Genomic DNA, 5,909 nt, shown 5'->3' with positions numbered 1-5,909 from the left:
GAAATTAATTGTTTCAATTCCTGTATCTCAGGTGAAGAGTAAGTTTGTTCCTTTGACTGGGCCATATCTTTGTTTTTCCTACTGTGATTTATAATTTTTTGTTGTCTAGGCATATTTTTTCCTTGATTACCCCAATCAGAATTTCCAAGACCAGACAGGTCCCTGTCTCAGGAGGAGTCTGTTTTTCAGTATCAGGTTTCTCGGAGAGTGAGACCCATAGGATTATCAGACTTCACTTTGAGGCCTCTAGACACTGTGCTTTTCCTATCCTGCCTGGCAGGTGGGGTTTGTCAGCCTGAAGCTCCCCACTGGCATAAAGAGGTGCTGTGCATTTAATTCTCAGTAGACCCTGTCCCTGCCATGAGTGGAGAGTGCCAGAAGCCAAGCTTAAGTTATTTCTCCTTTTTGCCCCCAGGCCCTGGGGTCTGAGTTCTCCATGGGAGGGCCACCACTTGAACTTGGCTCTGCATCCCCATTTACTTAGGAAAGATAAGCCCTTTTGGAAATTGTCTCCTGCACTTGAGTTTTTCCTTTGACTGATTATCTTAACTCCACCCTTACCTGGGTCAGTGCTGACAACTGAAAATGCCTGAGGCTTCCTCTAATGATCTGCTTAGAATGAGAGAGAAAAAAAAAGAAAAATCAAGCTGTCCCATTTTCAGAGCCAGTCCCCAGTCCTTCATATCACCAGACAAGAACTGAAATTGGTACCTGGTTCTCTGTGCCCCTTTTCTTGGAACACAGCTCTTTTCCATTATTCTGAGCTCAGTGGACTGCAAAGACTCTGTTTTTATTTATTTATGTAGGTTTTTTTACATCAGACCTGCCTCTTCTCTGCCAGGATAAAAATCTGTCTTCCTTTCCTTCTTGCTCCTGGTTTGTCTGTGTTCATAGCATGTATCCAGTAGTCCAAATTTGTTAATTAAAACAACAATTGGAGCTTGGTTGAGCTATATTCCCTTGCTCCTGGCAGTGACTGCTTCTTTTTCCCGCAGGAAAGTTTTGCCACTCAGACTGCCTGGGCTGGTGGGGAGGGACAGCAGCTCCGCAGTTTGGGAGATTTTCTTACAGTTCTGTGCTGTGTTCTCAACTGTTCCACCCATTCCAGGCTGGTGTGCAGTGTTGTCTGGTCGTGGGTGTCTACCCATCAGTTGTTACAGACTATTTTCTAGTTGTTTCTGGCTATTTACTAGTTGTTCTACCAGACTAACTAAATTCACACTTCCTTATGCTGCCATCTTGGCCACATCCCCCTTCTTGTACTCTTGAACAGAAAGAGGAGGAGAAGATATAGGAGAAACAATGAACATGGGTATTTGGAGGTACCAAGTAGAGACTGGATGGTCTTATACCCCTAGAATGGACAGGCTAGGAACATCCTTTAGAAGAGCAATCTCAGGGGTCCATTCTGTGTGCTGCTGCACTGTCTGTACTTATGTGCTATTATATGTGAAAGGGACATCATCAACATGATGATGTAAACAGCTGATGAAAACCTCTCCCCAGATATTCATTGATTAAAGGACAATTCTCACTTGTTCAGAATGGGAGGAGGGTTGCGGGATACTGATTACGTGCTTCGACTTGGCGGGCCTGGGCTGGGGGACCTGATCAGCCCCTGGGGAGGGTGGTGGGCACGGGCGACAGCGCCCTCCACAGCCCCCCAGGCCTGGGAAAGTGGAGCCGGAGGCAGGCCCCATTTCCTCACCCAAAATACCACCGTAGGGGAGGCTTGCCGGAGGGAACCGCCTTTTCCCCACCCCCTTATCTTGCCCCTGACACTCCCCATTGCCAGAGCAACTCCCCCACCGTCAGTGCGCATGCGCAGTTACCAGAACAACTCCCGCCCCTTGTCTATCAACCTCCGCGCCCTCTCTGAACCAATCCAAGCCTTTGACCTCTACAGCTACCCCGCCCCCTAAGCGCCCAATATAAGCTGGTGCTCTCCCCTAATAAAGCTCTCTCTCTTGGTTTCATCATCCCTCAAAGTACCGTGTCCTGCCTGTTCCTTCTCGCCGCCCTCCACACCTTGCACGCCCCCCCGCCGGGGACCTGGCCAAATCCCCTGCCTCGCCTTCGCCTCCGGGAAAGAGCCCCCGCCGCTGGTACCTTCAGAGCAAGCCTGGGAGCCTAGGATTTAGCTACCGGCCGCCACCCCCCCCAGACGAATCAACTGCGACCGCAGAGGGTTAGGCAGGAGAAGACGTGCTGAATCAAGGAAAGTGAAAAATATCAGGTGGGAAACCTCTGTCCCAGACTGGCCAGTCATCTCTCTTCCTGCTCACTGGATCTCACACACCTCAAGATGGGCACAGAGGCAGCAGCTGGGATCACTCCTACATCACACCAGGGACACAGACTATAAAATCTCTCACAGCAGTGAGACAGATCCTTACTTATGTACAGAAACAGAGACATGTGCCCATACATAATCACAGTAAGATTTAATTCTTGGGGGAGTGTGGAATACAAAGAGTAACAAGGAGGAGTTCCCAAAATAGAGGATCAGGGAGGTAATCCAAAATCTTCCCTAAAACCAGCAAGTAGCCAGGCAGAAACTACATAAATCAACTGTTTGGGGGCATAGGGGACAGGGGAGGACGCTTCAAGGCCCAGGTCAGTGAGGGATGAAGGGTCTGAGAAACTTGGACAGAGACTGTGTTCAAGCTCTGGGACCTGGTGCCAATCCCCCACCCTTGAGGAAAACAGAAACTGGGGGCCTGATCCTTTCCTGGGGACAGCTGCAGACTGGGGCAACTCGGGAAATCTGACACAAATACAGTGGGGGGTGCAGCCCCACATTGAGCCAATCCAAGGCACATACTAATCAGACTGTCAAATGCTGAGGAAGAGAAATTTCTGAGATCAGCAAGAGAAAAGTGACTTACCAAAAAAGGGGAGCCAAATAAGTCTAAGTGCTGATTTCTCTTCAGACACTATGGAGGTTAGAAGGCAGTGGTATGATATATTTAAAAATACTTAAAGAGAAAAACTGCCAGCCAAGAATTCTCTATCCAGCAAAGCTGTCCTTCAAAAATTAGGGAGAGTTTATCATATTCAGAGGTAAACAGAAGTTGACAGAGTTTGTTAATAAGAGACTGGCCCTATGAGAACTACTAAAGGAAGTTGTACAAAATGAAAAGAAAAGACAGGAGAGAGGGGTCTGGAGGAGGGTAGAGAACTGAAGAATATTTGTAAGGATAACTTAAAGGATTAAAAGAGAGAGAAAAATATATCTGACAATAAAAACCAAAGGATAAAATGGTTGACTCAAGAACTGCCTTTACAGTAACAAATTTGAATGTTAATGGACTAAGTTCCCCAATCAAATGACACAGATTGGCAGAATGGATTAAAAAATATGATCCTTCTTTATACCATTTACATATCCCTCTTAAAATGATTCAAATAGGTTGAAACTGAAAGGATGGAAAAAATATTCCACACAAATAGTAACCAAAAGAAAGCTGAGGTAGCTGCACTAATACCAGACAAAATAGACTTTAAGTGCAAAATGTTACAAGAGATAAAGAAGGACACCATATATTAATAAAATGGGCAATTCACCAAAAAGAAATAATGATCATAAATATCCATGATCCTAATCAAGGTGCTCCAAAGTACATTAGGTGAACACTGGCAATACCAAAGGGAGAAATAGATGACCGTACAATGATAGTGGGAGAATTAAATGCAACACTCTCAACAATACATAGAACAACTAAACAGAGGATCAATAAAGAAATGGAGAACCTAAATATGTAATAAATGAACTAGACCAAAAAGACATATATAAAACACTGCATCCCCAACAGCAGGGTACACATTCTTCTCAAGAATGACACATTCTTGTAACTGAGAAGTTAGAATTCAAGGGATGGGTATGATTACTGAATTAATATATAGATATTAATTTTTACTTCCTGGTTTATTAGAGTAGACAGAGGGAAATACCTGAAATCTCTGAACTGTAATTCAGCTTCCTTAATCTCTTATAATGATGGTTGTGATGGTTAGGTTTATGTGCCAACTTGGCCCGGTGATAGTACCCAGCTGTCTGGTCAAAGAAGCACTGGCCTAACAATTGCTGTGAGGATGTTTGTGGCTGGTTAATAAACCAATAGGCTGGTTTATTAAATTATCAGTCAATTGGCTGCAGCTATGACTGATGACTCACTGAAGGGCATGTCTTCCGCAATGAGAGAATGAAATTGGCTAGATTTAATCCAATTAATCAGTTCAAGACTTTTAAGCAAGACAGATAGAGGATCTTCACTTCTTCTTTGGCTGCCCAGTGAAGCATTTCCTGAGGAGTTCATCAAAGTTGTCTGTTCATTTCCTGAGGAGTTCATTGAACACATTTGTCAAAGATCCCAGTTCATTTCCTGAGGAGTTCGTCAAAGTTGCTTGTTCATTTCCTGAGCAGTTCATTGGACATCTCCTTTGGAATTGACAGTTTGCTGACTGCCCTACAGAATTTGGACTTGTGCATACCCACAGTTGAGTGAGTCACTTTTAGAAATTTTATAGTCGTAGATACCTCTCATTGAGTCTGTTTCCCTAGAGAACCCTAACTAATACAATGGTATAGCCTTTGTCTTTTGCCCTTGTGATTGTGTGCCCTTGTGAATAACCTTCACTTGTACACATTTCATCAATTTTTATTTTACTTCAGTCTTATAATCTCTAAAGACAGTCCCTAGTGATTATTAATGAATTTTGGGGTCAGCCCAGAACTAAACCACCACAAGTCCAAAATTATCTTGATAAACAAAGCTGGATCTAACCAAAATGGGCCTGCCTGACAGGCACAGTAGCTTATACTTTAACCTGTAAGTCACCTATACCTCACTATAACACAAAAAATCATGCCCATCATTATACTATTCTCTTGCATACATTCTGTGACTAAGTATGTAATCAATCTACACGTGCTCAATAATTAGATCACCTCTAATTACATCATCTAGAATCATTGTGAGCATTATTTTAAAACCTGTCCATCTTTCAATATTATAAAACTATCAGAATTACTGCAGTTTGGGGAGACAGATTTTGGGCTGATAGACCATCTGCTCTCCTGATTTGTATCTTACAATAAACTCTGTCTCTCTTTGAACCCCAGGGTCTCAGGAATCGGTAATTTAAGTGCATCAGACAAAAAATTCACCAGCTTAGTCTGCTAAAAATTTGGCAACCTAGATGGGAAGATGCCTGATATCTGGAGACCTGGTCAGACAGGTAAGCATGATAATTGAGCCTTTGTGGCCACTGGACTATATTTAGTCTAGAGCCTTGGCAATCATTTTTTTTCTCTGTCCATCACATTCAAGGGAAGCCTGATAAGACTATGTGTGGCTTTCTCAGCAGAAACAATGGATGCTAGAAGGCAGTGACATGATATATTTAAGATACTGAAAGAGAAAAACTTCCAACCAAGAATTCTATATCTAGCAAAAGTGTAATTCAAAAGTGAGGGAGATTTTCAAATATTTTCAGACAAATAGACACAGGGAGAGTTTGTGAACAAGAGACCTGATTTACAAGAAATATTACAGGGAGTGCTACAGGCTGATAGGAAAAGATAAGTAAAACAGGTTTGGAGAAGAGTGTACAAATGAATTCTATCAAGAAGGGTAACAGGTAAGAGAGAAAAAAGAAAAGATATGACGTATAAATCCAAAAGGCAAAATGGTAGAAGAAAGTACTGCCTTTACAGTAATAACATTAAATGTTAATGGAATAAATTCCCAAATAAAAGGACATAGACTGACAGAATGGATTAAAAAACAGGACCCATTTACATGCTGTCTACCAGAGATTCACTTTAGACACAAGGACAAAAATAGGTTGAAAGTGAAAGTTGGAAATAGATATTTCATGCAAACAGCAACCAAAAGGAGTGACTG

Source organism: Choloepus didactylus, chromosome 4, assembly GCF_015220235.1.
Source record: "Choloepus didactylus isolate mChoDid1 chromosome 4, mChoDid1.pri, whole genome shotgun sequence".
Taxonomy (NCBI): Eukaryota; Metazoa; Chordata; class Mammalia; order Pilosa; family Megalonychidae; genus Choloepus; species Choloepus didactylus.
Note: the sequence above shows the minus strand (reverse complement) of the source record.